Source organism: Alosa sapidissima, chromosome 23, assembly GCF_018492685.1.
Source record: "Alosa sapidissima isolate fAloSap1 chromosome 23, fAloSap1.pri, whole genome shotgun sequence".
Lineage (NCBI taxonomy): Eukaryota > Metazoa > Chordata > Actinopteri > Clupeiformes > Clupeidae > Alosa > Alosa sapidissima.
Genome location: NC_055979.1, coordinates 17,000,165 through 17,016,499, shown reverse-complemented (window position 1 = coordinate 17,016,499; position 16,335 = coordinate 17,000,165). Strand labels below are relative to the sequence as shown.

The window sequence follows — 16,335 nt, the reverse complement described above, 5'->3', positions numbered from 1 at the left end:
AACATCGACTTGGGAGCAGACGATCATTATCCCCCCTCCCTCTCTCTCTCCCTCCCTCTCTCTCTCTCTCGCTCTCTCTCTCTCTTGCCCCTGATGCACTGCTTGGACACTGGCTTTACTCTTCTCCTCTCCCTCCCTCTCTCTCTCTCCCTCTCTCTCTCTCTCTCTCTTGCCCCTTGATGCACTGCTTGGACACTGGCTTTTCACCCCTCTCTCTCTCTCTCTGTCTCTTTCTCTCTTCTCACTCTCTTTCTTGCCTTGTTGATTTGACCCCCACCCCCCCTTCTCTACATTTCGTATAAAATGTTTATGGTAGTGTGTGTGTGCTCCCATCTCAGGATGAACAGAGTGATTTATGCTCGCACAAACACTCAAACAGTGCCCTCCGCCGGGCATGTGTACATGTCAGGCAAAGGTCAGCATCGAGCAGGCCTCCTGCAGGGGGGGGGGGGGGGGGGGGGCATTCCTGATCACTCCAATTTCCATTCAATTCTTGGCATTCCTTCACATGCGAGTGCTGCCTCTGCCTCGGAGTGCGTCCTCGCTCTGTACTACAGAGTCCATAGGGGTGGGAGGCCTGAACCGGAGAAGGTAAACAGGCAAGGAAAAGAATGGAAAGGGGTCGGGGTAGAGGTGTTGGTGCTAGTGGTAGGGGTGGTGAAAAGAACTGGCGTCTTTACAGTGGGGAGGGCTGGAGGTGGTGTGTGTGTGGGGGGGTCCCCACCGTTAAATTGAGTCAACACTGCTGGATGAATGGGGGTCAAGCTCTCCACGGCTCACAATACAAAAGGGGGGAGACCTCGCAGTGGACACACTGTGTTTCTCCTGCTGTTGCTGCAAGACCAGCCCCGTCATCAGATCCATTTCCCCTCCTCTTTGGAATCCGAGGGCTGGGGAGAGCAGAGGCCAAATTTTCAGTCTTTGAGGAGAATGTGCTGGGAGATGCATAATTTTCTTATTAGCCTTGAGCCATGTCAGACAGAATATCTGGTGTCTGGGAAAACAAGTCAATCCATACCCACAGCCAAGCCTCTTGTTAGAGGAGACTCCACATTCTCCTTTGCTATGCTGCAGTAGATTCACTGCTCACTGTAAAGCGAAGGGCTGTTGTTATCAAAAATTTGATCAAAAATTTGATCTCTAGTTCCAGAACACGCCCCTCTGCTATCGGAAAGAAATCAGAAATTTTTCATGAAGCTAAAACTGCTATGGATGAACACAGAAGACATTTTTTTAAGAGAGAAATCTGAAGAACGACCACCTGATCCTGGCAATACTCAGTAGTGTTATTCCTCCACATATGGCCTGCGTCCGGACAGAAAATGAAGCCAAGCTCATTTATGAGACATCCTTGGATTTACGAGTAGACAGACAATTGATGAGGATATATCACTTCAGGCGCACAAGAAAGACACTTAATGCATTGCACAGTTACTCGCGTAGTCGCCTCCCTCCTCTGCCTCCCTCTCTCTCTGCTCTCTCTCTCTCCCTCTCTCTCTATTTCTCTCGCCGGGCCGCATGCTACTGATCCGTTTCATTTTTCTAACTCAAGTCAAACATAAAGTAGGAAAATATCTCACAAATTTATTGGTCTGGGAATGTTGGTGGTGGTTATGATGGTGTGTGTGTGTGTGTGTGTGTGTGTGTGTGTGTGTGTGTGTGTGTGTGTGTAGGAGGGGGAAGCATCCTCTGAGAAGTTCCCTCACATGAGCAAGTCCTGGCGAAGGCTGCTGGATTCAGCCATTTCTCTTGCTCACAAAAGGGACAGGGAGGGAGAGAGACAGACAGACAGACAGATAGATTAGATGGATAGAGAGAGAGGGAGAGAATGCAAATCAGGGAAGGGATTGTTGACTCTGGACAGGTTCTGGTTGGGTTGGGTTGGGGGTGGGGGGTTGTAACCAGAGTGTGGGCAGGATGGTTTGGATGGGCCTCAAAGTTTCCCACAGAATCCCACAGGTAATTCACAGCGAAGGACCATGGATGTCACCATGCCAGGAAGCAAGGATGCGAGTTCTGTCATTATCACTATACTACAGCTTTACTTCTCTTTCTTAGAGAGAGAGGGAGAAAGAGTGAGAGAGAGGAGAAAGAAGGGAAAAAATTCCCTGAGGAGGCTCATAAACTTTTCACGCTTCTCATGCTCAGTGCTACAGGATGGAATCGGGACCCTGAGCCAAGCTCCATGTGCTTGAGCACTCACCTTCGCCCTCTCTCTTGAGGGAGCAGTGTCAAGAAAACTGGACATAAATGACCTCAGCTCTAGACTAGAAAAAAGACTTTCCATAGGTCTCTCTTTTGACTGACTAATGAAACTGACTGGATGCTCACCTGCCCTAACTTCACCATTTGTCATCGGGAAGTCGATTTAGGAGATTTTCTCACCATCACACACATACAGAAGACGAGGTAAGCTGCGTCACAAAAAAAGAAAAAGACAAAAAATGTGGCTGTAAATTCAAGGAGAAATGTCACGTCTCTTGTAAAAAAAAACTCCCCAAAAAAACAATCAAACCCCAGTTTCCAACTTCAGTAGTGTGGTTTAGCCGAGGAAAGTAATGGGATACTCATGCTCTTTCACTCACTCTGCATCTAGGTCTTTCTTTGTTTCTTTCTCAGCTGCTATGTTCAAAAAAGTGTGTTTTTGTTGTGCCCCGGGGACAAAACAGACCACTCAAAATCCCTAAGCCCCGGAAAAAAGTCAACAGCCGTCTTCGGGGGCTTTAGCGGTCAGTGTCCGGAAACATGGCATAACATTGGCATCACTCAGGCCAAACCTCAGCCAGCAGTAAGCACACAGCCTCTGCTAAACAACGATCAGGGGCATGGACAGTCTGCAGTGTTTACAAAAGCAACTGGTTTATTACTGTGCATGGCAAAACATGGCACAACTGACCCTGCCATAACAGTGTTTATGGGCACTAGCCTGCAACTGAGAAATGGCTCACATATGGAGAAATGACACATTGAGAACATGATATGGCAGCAGTATAATTACTGAAATAAAACTGTCTTGCTCCCTATATTTTCATAAAGAGAGTAGGTACATACACGTCATCAATCATTGCCCCAAGACTAAAATACAATTTTTTTTTTAAATGCACTCCATTAAACTTCAAAATGCTTTTCTTCCTCATTAATAAATACATAGCAAACAATCCCTTAAGCTACTTTTTACATAACCAACACATACAATTACACATGTGCAAAATATTTGTTCAAAAATAAATAAATAAATCAAGAAATGGAAAATAGCTTGCCATTCCAGTTTCTGACACTGTCCGAACAACATACTTCAGAGCAAGCGTGAATGAGAGAAGAGCCAATTCAGCGCAGCATTGAAAGTGACTGGTAACGGAACCAAACCACAATATTTTTTGGATGCTGAAGATGTGCTTACCTCTTGTGTGTGTTTTTTCCACTTGGGTCAGGAGAGCACTCGGTAGACAGACACTGGGGTAAAGACCTCTGAACAGCCACAGGCAGCATGGACTACACTTTTATGGACAGGTGGGTGGAGCCAGAACCATTCCTGCGAGGAGGTGGGCAAAGAGAGAGGGAGAACGAGAGAAACTGAACAAGAGAAAGTGTGTGTGTGTGTGTGTGTGTGTGTGTGTGTGTGTGTGTGTGTGAAGAAGACAGAGAGAAAGAGATAGAGACAGAGAGCATGTGCAATAGCAGGGAGAGTTCTGGAGAGAGAAGACAACATAGGACAGAGAAGAAGGGATGAAGTAGGAACATGGAGGGAAAGAGAGATAGAGAAAAGGAGAAAGGGTGTGTGTGCGTGAGTGAGATAGAGAAAGAGGGTGAGAGAGGAGATGTTAGTGTGAAAGAGAGAGAGGGAAAAGGAGAAAGAGTGTGTGTGTGTGTGTGAATGAGATATAGAGAGGGTGAGAGGGAAGGTGTGTGAGTGTGTGTGTGAGAGAGAAAGAGAGGAAAGGAGGAAGAGTGAGATGGAGAGACAGAGCATTTGAGAGAGGGAGGACAGAGAGAGAGAGAGATGAGAGATAGAGAGGAAAGGAGAAAGAGTGAGATGGAGAGAGAGCATTTGAGAGAGGGAGGACAGAGAGAGAGAGAGATGAGAGGGCAGAAAGGGAGAAGTGCAGAGACAGAAGGTGATTCAGAGAACGAGAGACACGGTGCGATGCCTGGCATTTACAGAGAGGGTTTTAACCTACAAATCCTCTGACTTGTAGCTCTGACATCCGTGCTTTAAATCACATCACGAGTCCAGAACAGTGGCCTCGCATGTTCCATCCATCCCGCCTTTGGCATGGAGATTCTCATCCAGTTTGAGTCCTGTGCTGAGGATCTGTGACATTTATTTGAGTTGCAGCTATGAAGGCGATGCCTATGGAAATCTAAAATGCCGTGTCTCTGTATACTCCAAAGGAAGCCAAGGATCAGAATGTTATGAGAGAGAAAGAAAGAGAGCAGAGGAAGACAGAGAGAGAGAAAGAGAGAGTCAAAAGGACAGGCATAACAGCTGGTTCAGATTTGGTGCAGTATTGAAAATATGTTTTTGTTTGTGTTGTAATGTTGCCGTATGTCCATGTCTTTTCAGCACAGTTCCTGTTTGTCAAGAAAACATTAACATAACCACTTGCGATTTGCCTGTCAGCCCCCCCCCCCCCCCCCCCAACCCTCATGTTGGACTGAGACGGGTAATTTTATGCCCATTAAAACGCTCGCTAATGAAAACATTTTGCCCTCACGTGTTACACACTTCCTGTTTCAGTCTTTCACCGTCTCTCTCTCCGTTTGGTTTCTCACCACACACACACCTACACACACACACACACTCTCTCTCTTATGCAGAGCAGCAGACAAATGAATGGTCTCTTGCCTTCGATCACCCTATCACCCAACTCAGAAACATATACACACATTCAAAAAATGACAGATTTATTACCACAAAAGGCAAGTTTCGCAAAATGAAAAATAATATTGCCGTTTCGACCCATTGACAGTATTGCAGATTACATTAACTCTCACTGCAGAAAATCATCTACAGTGCAGAGCTTAAATTAACTGTGCTGTGATTCTAAGGTAGCGATTAATCTATTATTTAGACATGGGATTTAGAAGCATGCAAGCTAATATATATGTCTGCCATATCAAACATCACTTGTTGTGGTTGGAGGTTGGTGAAATAAAAAAAAGAGAGGAAGCCCATTTATTGGACTGATGAGACAGATCCCACAAGACCTCTTTGTGAGATTACAAAACACTCTGAATACCTAATGATCCCAAAGACAGGTCCAGAAAATGGCAAGAATGAGACATTGGATGGCTGCTTAGTGGTATAGTAAAATGCAATCATATATGGCATTTGTCCAGTAGAAATCCTCAGCCAAAGTGTGCGGTATCATTAAGGTTACCGTTCTTGAGAGAAAGAGCCTTTGGTAAATTAATCAAACCAAAATGTGTTTTTATTCCTTTAAGTCTGGTTGAGGAATGAGAAGGTCTATTGTGAAATGTTATCCAGGCTGGCAGTTAGAAACAGTATGTGTCTGGGAACAGACTGCACATGCAGTGGTTCAGGAGGTAAAGTGGTCGTGTGGTGAATGAACAGTTCCAGGTCTGAATGCCACGTTTCCTGGCTGCCGGTCAGAGGATCCTTGAGCAAGACACTGTACTTCTCCCAACAAACTTACAAACGACTTACATAGCTGCCTTCACCACTGTAGGGATATTAAACTGAGGAAAGGGAGGTGTGTAAATTGATTGTGAACTGCTTGGAGTTTTTGAAGGTCTCTGGAAGGATCATGTAAATATAGCCTCCTTCCATTTTGAGAGAGTGCCTGGCTACACTACAATGGGAATAGAAAAACAAAACATGAACCTTTGAACATGAATACCTTTGTCCATTATTCTGATTTGGACTATTTCTGACCAGCTCATCGTTTTCAGATATTTGCAAGTGCAACTCTGTAGTTGCCATTTGACTTTTGGTGTTTGTGTATGTTCTACAGTACTACTAAATGTTGGGTCAAAGTATATGTTATTACAGGAAACATACATATACATGTGTGTTTTCACAGACATACTACAAATTCTATGTGACAGTACTGTCACAAGTACACATCAAGAGCAGGAAGTGCTCGATGAGTCATCTCCTCCTGGATTACGGAAAAAATGACCTCACGCTACCTGCACATGATTTTATCTGTTGTGCAGCTGATCGCAACTCAGATCTCAAGGCCAAGTCTCAATGTCGACGACCGAAAAATCAAGCAAGCTGCATTATTACCGCATAATGTGGACTTCCTGTGGTTTGATCCATTAAATTTAATCTGGAGGATCAGCGGGTTCATGGTGACAACTCGTTTCTCTAGCAGGTGGATGCTATGTCAGCACTCTTGGCTTTCAGTCTAGTCTTGTGTGCCATGGAAGCAGTACTGGAATTCCTGGAAATCTGGATAGTTTTCCCATAAAGAGAGCACATCGATTACACCTAAATATGGGAACGTTTTTGAGTCTGTAATAATGACACCTTCAAGCAAATGCCTCTGTTTTTCTTTGACACCAAATTTTGTTTGGCTGTGACAGAATTAATTCTTGTGATGTTGTAGGACCTAGCAGTGCCAAGGTAGACCTACAGGCGAGTCATTTGTGGCCGATGTGTTAAACCAAAGACAGGAATGTGAAAGGGGCAAATTCAGAAACCTTAAGTTAGAAACCTGAACCAGCCACAGATATCTTATAGTTCCAAGCCAAGTCAATTTAGAGCAGATATGGATAAACAAATATAACTGAAATAGGTCTGAGGTACTAATCTATATCTATATAGAGAAAATCACTGGCCCAATGCAGCTTGATTGCTTCCTGTACCAGTTACATGAAAAAATAAAATCAAATAAATCACCCATATTTTTGGACAACCTTGGGTCCAGGTGCTAACTAAGGTTGGGGAAATATGGGGATAAAACTGTCAAGTAAATTGGGTGAAAGTATGGAAATTATGACTGTAATTATAGTATGTGGCTGTCATATAAGAAGGTGAAATAACTTCCTCTTGAGTGGGAGAGTCAAGCAGTAGCTGAGTGAATCATCAGATATAGGCTACAAAAGGTGCCTTCGAGCGACTGTTTTGGGTGAGAAATAGTATTTCACCTAGAGATCAACACAATTCGGTATAGAACGCAAGATGAGAGTCTCATCGTGAAACTGAGCATGAGAATGAGGTTATTGGACTTGAGGAGCCATGTACTGTATGTCAGTTACAAATCTTGAAGCTGTAAACCAAAGATTCTAGAGCGGAGCTCTGTTCTAGAATCTTTGCTGTAAACATGGCCTGTTCTGTTCCATCACATTTGTGATGTTTGTTTTTTGCCATGGCAACTCGGCATAGACACTTGCTCATCCAGTAAACTCTGGTCAGTATAAAAGGGTAATATTCTAAAATGAAAAGACAGATCTATAATTTGCTGCTTAAGGCCACAATCTCAGGAGGCATGCTATATTCAAAATTGCAAATAAATACTGCCTTGATAGACAATAACAAAGGAAAGCTAGGTTTTCAGCTGTTAATTTAATTAAGCTGTTCAGTCCAGGATTATGGAGCCCTGGATGGGTCATTACCAGATGTTTTAATATTATTATTATTATTATTATTATTATTATTATTATTATTATTATTATTATTTTAATAGTAATGGGAACGTTTTTACTTAAAGGAGAAATCCGGCCAATTTTAACAATTTTTTAAGCGCTTAACGTGGCTTAACGTCCTAAAATAACAATCAGTGATCACCAAATTTCTCTCATATTGTTCCTCATAATTACTAAGAACCTTAGCCAAAAAATTTAGCATGAAGTAATATTATGAACTTTAGGCTACCTGACGTGCATGTTTCTTCAATCTCAATCTCCACTGACGCCTATGGAAAATGCTTAACGGGCTTAATGTCCCAAAACAATAATCAATGATCACCAAATTTCTCTCTCATATTGCTCCTCATAACCACCGGAAACCATCAAAAAATCTAGCCCAAAGTTGTTTTTCTTTTTGAGCACCTCCGAATCCCAGGACAAAACGCACTGGACCTCAGGAACTGAATAGGCTACTTTGAGATATAATTCCAAAGGGGACAGCTACTGCACTTAAAACTTAAAAAGATTGAACAAACCTTTTCGAAGTTGAAACTTAAAATCTATTAGCACACCTTTATGTCACAGAAGAGGCTACTGTATGTGGGCTTGCCCTTCTATGCATTGAAAAAGACGTTACCTGCAAGCTGGCCTATGATTTCATTGCTGAGTTTTCAGCAAAGATCAGGATATGGCGGGTCAATGTCATTTATTTGTCCAATGTTACAGACCAGTTTCCATACTGCACATCTTATTAATAGTTTAAATGTTGTGTGTGTTTCTGCTCATTGACAAATAGCGTTCAGCACAATGACTCATCCCCAATTGAATTCCCTGTTAGTAAGTAAGTATTCACCTTTGTTAGACTATTTAGTTTCCGTTTGTATGATATTTTGTGATATACCCTATGATAAATGGCTTATGGTCAAATATGTGTGACTCAGCTACATGTGTCTAATGTCCCCTCTTAAAGACAAGCTGGTGTAGCCTATATTAAAAATGCACCGACAGTAGGCTACGGCCTGATTTCATGCATGTAAGTAAAAAGGGCCTCGCACCCGTTAAGTTCGCACAGGGCCTCGCACCCCCCTTGTGACACAGGGCCCTGCACCCAAGCATTGTGTCTTCCCCACCCAAACAAAGTCAAGATTTTTTTTTTTTTTTGTGGTCAGCCCATAGACAGGTTTTGCAGTTGGGCATCTACGCAGCCTCAAACCCAGCTTGGATGTAGATGAGTTGGCGTTGAGCGTAATGGTAGCTAACTGGTACATAGCTGTGCAGTATATGTTAGGTAAATCCCCCTCCTTAAAGGAAAACTCTGGCCATTTTTCACATAGATCTTTGTTTCTCAAAGTCACTTGAGTTGCGAGTTGCTGCAGCCAACAGCTAAAGTGGCCAGGCAGCTAGAGTGCTACACTCTGGGGGTATGATTGTTTTGTGTTTGTGTTTTGTCTTTCTGTCCATTTTGATCCAATTTGACCACTTTCTATGTTGCCCACACTAAAATTTCTGCCAGTCCACCCAAATGTAGTAGGATAGAACCGGCCCTGTTTTCCATGAAACTGAAATGTTATCTTGACTAAATTTGAAATAAATTCAAGGTGCACAGAATTGTTACTGTTAATTGATGATGTTTAATATACACCTGATAGAACATGTAAAAATGATAAAATATAAGATTACCTCATGTTAACTTGCTGCTGAAATGTGAATTTTTCATTAGTGCTGGTTACATCTGTTGGCTCTCTGCAACCAGCATGTGTGCTCGTGACGGAATCAGAACATTTCTGACACAATGTTTATAAATGTAACAATTGTCTAAAAGTCAGAAGCCAAACATTGCAAAAATGATCCACGGTCCCTACTCATTTGGAGAGCCGGGTGCAATGTTAAGCTACTAAATTTGAAATAAATTCAAGGTGCACAGAATTGTTACTGTTAATTGATGATGTTTAATATACACCTGATAGAACATGTAAAAATGATAAAATATAAGATTACCTCATGTTAACTTGCTGCTGAAATGTGAATTTTTCATTAGTGCTGGTTACATCTGTTGGCTCTCTGCAACCAGCATGTGTGCTCGTGAAGGAATCAGAACATTTCTGACACAATGTTTATAAATGTAACAATTGTCTAAAAGTCAGAAGCCAAACATTGCAAAAATGATCCACGGTCCCTACACATAGGCCTACTCATTTGGAGAGCCGGGTGCAATGTTAAGCTACTTGTCCAGTTTTTGGTTGATTATGTGAATATTAGATTGCTGCTTATTGTTTACCTTAGCCTACTATGTTTGGAAAGTGGCATTATTTGTGTTTTAACAATGAGCCCTAAGTCATCAATTTAGCATCATATGTATTGAGAGTCAAAACCCAGAATCTGAGAACCAAAATCCTGAATCTGTAACCAAGAAATCAAACTCTGTAAATGAGAGCACGACCATCTATGTCAAGAGCTTAGAAAACTGGGTAACACTTTACTTGACAGTATCAACATGAGAGTGACCTGACACTGTCATGAACATATGACACTGTCATGACACATGAACCCTAACCTTAATCCTAACCCTAACACTAAACCTAACCCTAACCCTAACTTGTTATGACAAAAACCGTATGTCACTTAAAGTATCCCGAGGTCTTTATGTGGTCGGATAGAGATTCCAGAATGAATTTCATCAAGATAGTACCTTTCCGGAAATGTTGCTGCTGCAGCTGGCGTCTTTTGAGTCGATTGCCGTATGTGGAGCTCTGGAAAGTCACAATTTCGTCGCCGTTTTTAAAAAAAAAAAAAAAATAGTCTAGTATTTCTTTCGAAATTGAAATGAAGTTGTATGGACTGGACTATGTTTTTTTTTTTTTTAAAACGGCGACGAAATTGTGAATTTCCAGAGCGTGTTACTCCACACTCGGCAATCGACTCCTCGATCGATTGCTGCAGCAGCTGCAGCAGCAACATTTCCGGAAAGGTACTGGCTTGATGAAATTCATTCTGGACTCTCTATCCGACCACATAAAGACCTCGGGATACTTCGGTTTGGCTTTAGGGACCCTCTACTCACAACCACGTAAGTGTAATGTTGTTTGGAACTGTAGAAGAGGTATAAAAATAGCGTTTTGTAGCGGCGAAATGACTTGCCCTGGTCACTTCCAGGCTAACGAGTTTTGACTAAAAACGGTAAAATCGAACTTTCTCAAAACACATCTGAATGACATGATTTGGATGTCAACTCAACGTATGTACTCCCAATCATCCGTAAATTGATCTAAAGTGCATTTTACTCCGGATAATTCCTTTAAAGTAACCTGTCATTCTTTGAGGGGTCATTCTCAGTTATGCTTCTTTCAGTCTCACTCTCAGTTCTGAAAGATTTTCGCTTGAGTTTAGGCATGAATTTGACAGCAGGTGGGTGGGATATATTGGATGCTGGAAAGCAGGATTTAGTAACTTATTAGCTATTGAACAGTGTTCATACATATGGGGCTAAATTCACGACTTAATGATCAAGGGGAACTTTGTGAATGCATAGTAAACAGCTTTCCCATGTTGCAAGTTGGTCTTTTTGTGAATAAAACATGAGAACAAAATCATTAAAAAAAACTAATTTGATTAAAAACAGGCACATGATTTACAGTAAAGAAATGAGCACATTACTTGGTAAAACGAGTGCACGTTAGTAAAATGTTAGTGGTGCACGATATATCTGCCGCCGATATGGTCATATTTTTACACATCGGTATCGTTCCGATGTCAAAATAGGGCAGATGTGAACAGGCCGATAATCATTCCTGTGTATTTGACGTGTGTGTAGGCTTACTGTAACAGCTTGTCCTATCCGGATCCGAGCGAGCAACTATCTTGTAGTATTCGGTGTTATCTGTCTACACTGAATCCGTTAAATATGCCCTTCTATTGCATCATATTTCTTATTTAAAATAGCAGAGCAACGCGAGTGACAGAAAGAAAATAGACACGGGGCGTCCGACAAAAGTTCTTTCAAAACGTTGCGTTGTATCGCGCTGCTCGCAGATGCAAATTAAATTAAAGTCAGGGCAAAAGGGAAAGTTGTGTATGATGGCTGGCTTGCATGTCAGCTGCAATAGCCTAATGCCTAGCACTACATATCTCTCGCGGTAGGCTAAATATAATGTGTATCAGGCAGAATGTAGTTATATGGTCGTAATAGGAATTTAAGGCCTACTACTGTACTTTAAAGTTTTGAACTGTTGTACAATGTTCACAGAATACAGTGACTTTAAGTGAGTTAGATGTTTATTGAGAATACTCAGGGTTGGCTTATTCCTAGGGTGAATTCAGGACACACTTGTATCCTTTATAAAAAAATTATATTTTTATATAAATATTTTTTTTTTTGTCATTCTGCACACAGGTAACGTTAAAGGTGCCCAATATCAGTCATTTCTGAAAATAAATCACAAAATAAAAAAAAATGTGTTTTGGAAAATAGCTCTTTATTTGATTATCATAAAAATGTGTTTTCTATACAGAGATATCGACATCGGTAAATATTGGTAACGGCCATAACAGCAATATTAATATCGGTTATCGTATCGGCCACTATTTTTACATCAGTGCATTACTATAAAATATAAAAAAATGTTTTTTTATAATTATTGCAATAACACCTTCTGGGCTCCATACAGGATAGTCATGGTTACCTGGAAAAACACACTGTATTACACGTGCAAATAAACACATTTGCTAAATTACAACTAAAATATTTTAAATAAGCAGCTAAATGCAATTACATTCATGCTGGCGATGAATTGGAAGCTTACTGAATGGAGCAATGAGTGTCTGGTTGTTGTCTGTTCGTTTGATGTACTGGTTTTGGAGACTTTGAGTTTTTGTGTTTCCTGGTCACTGTAGTTTTTGGCTGAAAGCAAGTGTTTACCAGAGTTCATTCTACTTTCCTAATACAGAGACAGAAAAAAATCATGCACACAAGCATCATGCACACAGGGAAGTGAACATACTGTACAAAGACAAACACACACACACACATACACACAGAAATGTACAGATGACAGAGAAACACCAGACACTCTGCTGTAAGCACCAGCCATAACTAATCCTGCCTTGCACATTTATTTTACTCTGGCGTTCGACAGCATGTTTATGTCCACATAAATACAGATGATTTGATTTTCCAGACAATTGTCCACAAATCCTCCACCCTGGGCATATTGCTGCCATGACAATATGGAGATATCCATCAATATTAACTAAAAGAAGAAAAAAAGTTAGCTATTATAATGTTTACATGTATTTTGAACAAATGACAAAGGCAGCAAAATGGATCTGTACTATACTTTCAAAAACTAGTCAACTTCTACCCAAAGGTAGACCTATAATATGCTGGTCACTTGCAATTGAACTTCTTGTACATTCAGGGCCCTAAGTTGAATCATGGCCAAGTGCAAAGTCATAACTCTAACTGTAGCTTATTTAATAGCTAGACCAAGTCAAGTTGCTAATTTAACACCGTGGGCAAGACACTGAAGCGCAAACATTGATGAGTCAGCTTTTGATAGATGAGTCCAGATAGCAAAATCAAATTGGCAGATAACGGACTGCTGGTGGTACAGTATGCCACCGATGGCGTGCCACTTGTGGTCCGCCGTTAGACCACCATCTCTTTAAATTTAACTTGTCATGAATATTAAGAAAAGTTAATAAAATGATATATGGAGTATAACTGAACAAATTAAAAAGATTTTAGATTAATAGTGGCAAAATATTGGGCAATCCGCCAGAGAACCGATGAGCAAAATGCCAGCAGACCGCCACATACTAATGGACCGACAGTGGTCCGCCAGCCTCTTGCTATTTGAGAGATAGGTTATTCACAAGAACTTTGCTTCATGACAGACTTCGCACTTTGTCTGTTTTTTAAATTAGAGCCCTCAGAGTGCAAACTATATTCACAAAAGTTTCAGGCAGCTAATATCACTAAACAAATTCACCAAAAATGATGCTACTCTTTTGCAAAGCTACCAAGGGGAAGTGAACTAGATAGCTTTGACAAGCTAAAACCTATGGAGCCCCTAAAGGGACACATATGCAAAAATGTGGTGACAGGTGCGCAAACCATAAGCCTGTTACATACTCGCCACTCCCGACCGGTAGCGCGACAATGTGACGTCACGGGAGCGCCGTAACCATTTATACTGGCGCGTGGTGGTGAGCTGTCAGTAGCATTGGCCTCAATGGCAGTAAGAACTACCCTCTGTGATGATACTTCAGACTTCGGTTGCTGCTATTCACAACTACATCATTACCATCTAGTTTCCAAGGTGTGTGCAGCTAGATAGATAGATAGATACTTTATTCATCCCGAGGGAAATTTTAGCTAGCTGGCTGGTGCTGAGAGATGAATGTGTAATTTCCTAAGGTGGAAAGAGATTTTTCTCAGGTCTTAGCAGATATCCTTTGGTTGAAAATAAATATCATCCGTCATTCCCTTTAACAGCAAGCAGCGCAGCGGTATTTTGATAGTCAGCTGCGCATTTGAAGGAATCTGCTTGCATGCGAGACTGTATGGAACAGGTATTCCATTAAAACAATGATATAGCCTACATGCATCTGCACTCATCTATTATTTGAACTCAACTTCACCGTGGTGTCATAGTCAACGACAAAACAGTTATACACAATTAATTACTGTTACTATTGAATGACAATGGTTTACCATTGAAAACATAACCTGAAAAAAGCAACACTTACCCCAATAATATTCGAATGACTGAATAAAAAACCTAAGGACATTTATCCTGCAGAGGAGTTGCTGCTTACATCTCGTGACAGTGCGTCTTTAGCTGTGCTTATATGCGCCCTTCGCTATAGACCAGGTTTTTTTTGGTCAGTGGCATAATGCTTTTTAAAACAGTGTAAGATAGCGTTTTTTAGATAATGCGCCAGACCACACCTTAGGTCGTTAATTGCCACACTCCTGAACGCATTGTTCAATAAAAGAGACGTGCATGTGTAAGATACAGTAGGAATACACCATTTAGATGGTGTAAGATAACCGAGTCGGTGTGCAGGGCAGAGTCGCACAGTTCAACGCAACGCACAAAGACCGGACTTGGCACACGGCTGGATTCGAACCCACCAAACAGCTGCATCTCGGAGCGGATGTTGAGTGTGTTGACAATTGAGCTAAAATGTCTGGGCTGCTCACACACAAAAAAGCAACCAAGATATGGCAGCTAATTCATAGACGGCATGTTGAAGGTTAAAGTGGAAGTGCAGTCTTGAGCTAGGTGATCACACTCAGGAGGACGCAGAGGAGTAAGTTTGAGGATGGGATTTTTATTTTTCCCAAATAAGGCCAATATTTTGGCAATTAAGATAAATGGCAATAATGAGGCCAATATTTTGGCAATAAAGATAAAATAAACAAAAGGAAAAATAGAAATAGAAAAAAATACTTTCAATAAATGAAACAAAAAATTGACATGATAGTCAAAAAACAATACAATAATTTGTAGCCGGCACTAATGTCTGACCTTGTCAAGTCACCACAGCACTGAGAGCAAATAGGACGCATGTCCTGTCACTTACTGCTCTCCTCATAAACTGACTGACACAGTATAAATAGGCCTGAGAACCACCTCTAAGACTGGCACATACCAACTCAAACCATTGACAGGGGTGTTCCATGTAGCCAACATGAAAAAGCTAACACAGCCATTATAAACCCATCTAATACACTAGAAATAAATAACGAATATAATTAATCACCATGTTAAATTTGACACAGTCAAAATGTATATGTATATGTGTATATAGTTTCAACGACATTTAAACTGGACAGTCGCGGCACACATTCTTTATACACGACAAGACATAACGAAACACCGGTAAGACAAACATAACGCTGTGATAACACATGTATCTATTAAGCTAAATAAACGGAACAGCTAAGACAAAGACATTTGTGTTGCGTGGTTATTTTAACAGAATATGTGACGTGAATAGTAAATGATTGTAAACAGTAAGCGATGGTTGGTAGCATGCAATAAATCACCGTAGTGTTTGATGGTAATGTCGACTAGTTAAACAGCTACGGGATTACGGCAGAGGTGTATGATGAATGACAATGTTAACAAAAGATTTTACAACAGTATGGAGGTGAACTGAACACATAGACACGTCAGACAAACACACACAGGTAACAATTACACTCAGTCTCTGTTTGCATACTACAGTGCAAAGGTACCGTGACGGTGGGTATGCACCCGTCACACACCCCCCCCCCCCCCCCCCCCTTATGAAGGAGCGTCCATCTCGTGGCGCGACAGAAAGTCTGCTATTACATTGTCCTTACCAGCCCTGTACCTCACAGTAAATTTGTAAGGCTGCAAGGACAGGTGCCAGTGAGTAATCCTGGAGTTAAAATCCCGCATGCGATGGAGCCATTGCAAAGGCCTATGGTCTGTCTCTATGACAAACTCCTTCCCCACCAAATAGTTCTTAAGAGTGTCTAGTGCCCATTTAATGGCGAGACACTCCTTTTCTATGGTGGAGTAACGGGTCTCTCGAGGGAAAAGTTTGCGGCTCACATATTGCACGGGCCTTTTTTCCTCCCCCTCACCTTGCAGCAACACAGCCCCTAGGCCAAGGCCTGAAGCGTCCGTCTGCACTGTGAAGGGCAAGGAGAAGTCGGGGCTTTACAGCACCGGCTCATGGCACATGCTCTCCTGCAAATCCCGG

At 41.6% G+C, this 16,335-nt stretch overlaps 1 protein-coding gene across 2 annotated transcripts in view; it reads right to left on the bottom strand.

Moving 5' to 3' along the window:
- LOC121698074 (collagen alpha-1(VIII) chain-like) overlaps positions 1-3,511 on the bottom strand; it is a 30,448-nt gene extending 26,937 nt beyond the window's left edge. Inside the window, exons 1-2 of one of the 2 annotated variants that reach the window (XM_042079812.1) lie at positions 3,401-3,504; positions 2,332-2,414 (exon numbers count right to left, since the gene is read on the bottom strand). The gene's annotated coding sequence lies outside the window, so the exon portion shown is untranslated. Of the gene's footprint in view, positions 1-2,331; positions 2,415-3,400 lie in introns of both variants that reach the window. The other variant, XM_042079811.1, reaches the window with a different exon arrangement.
- Positions 3,512-16,335: the final 12,824 nt, after the last annotated feature.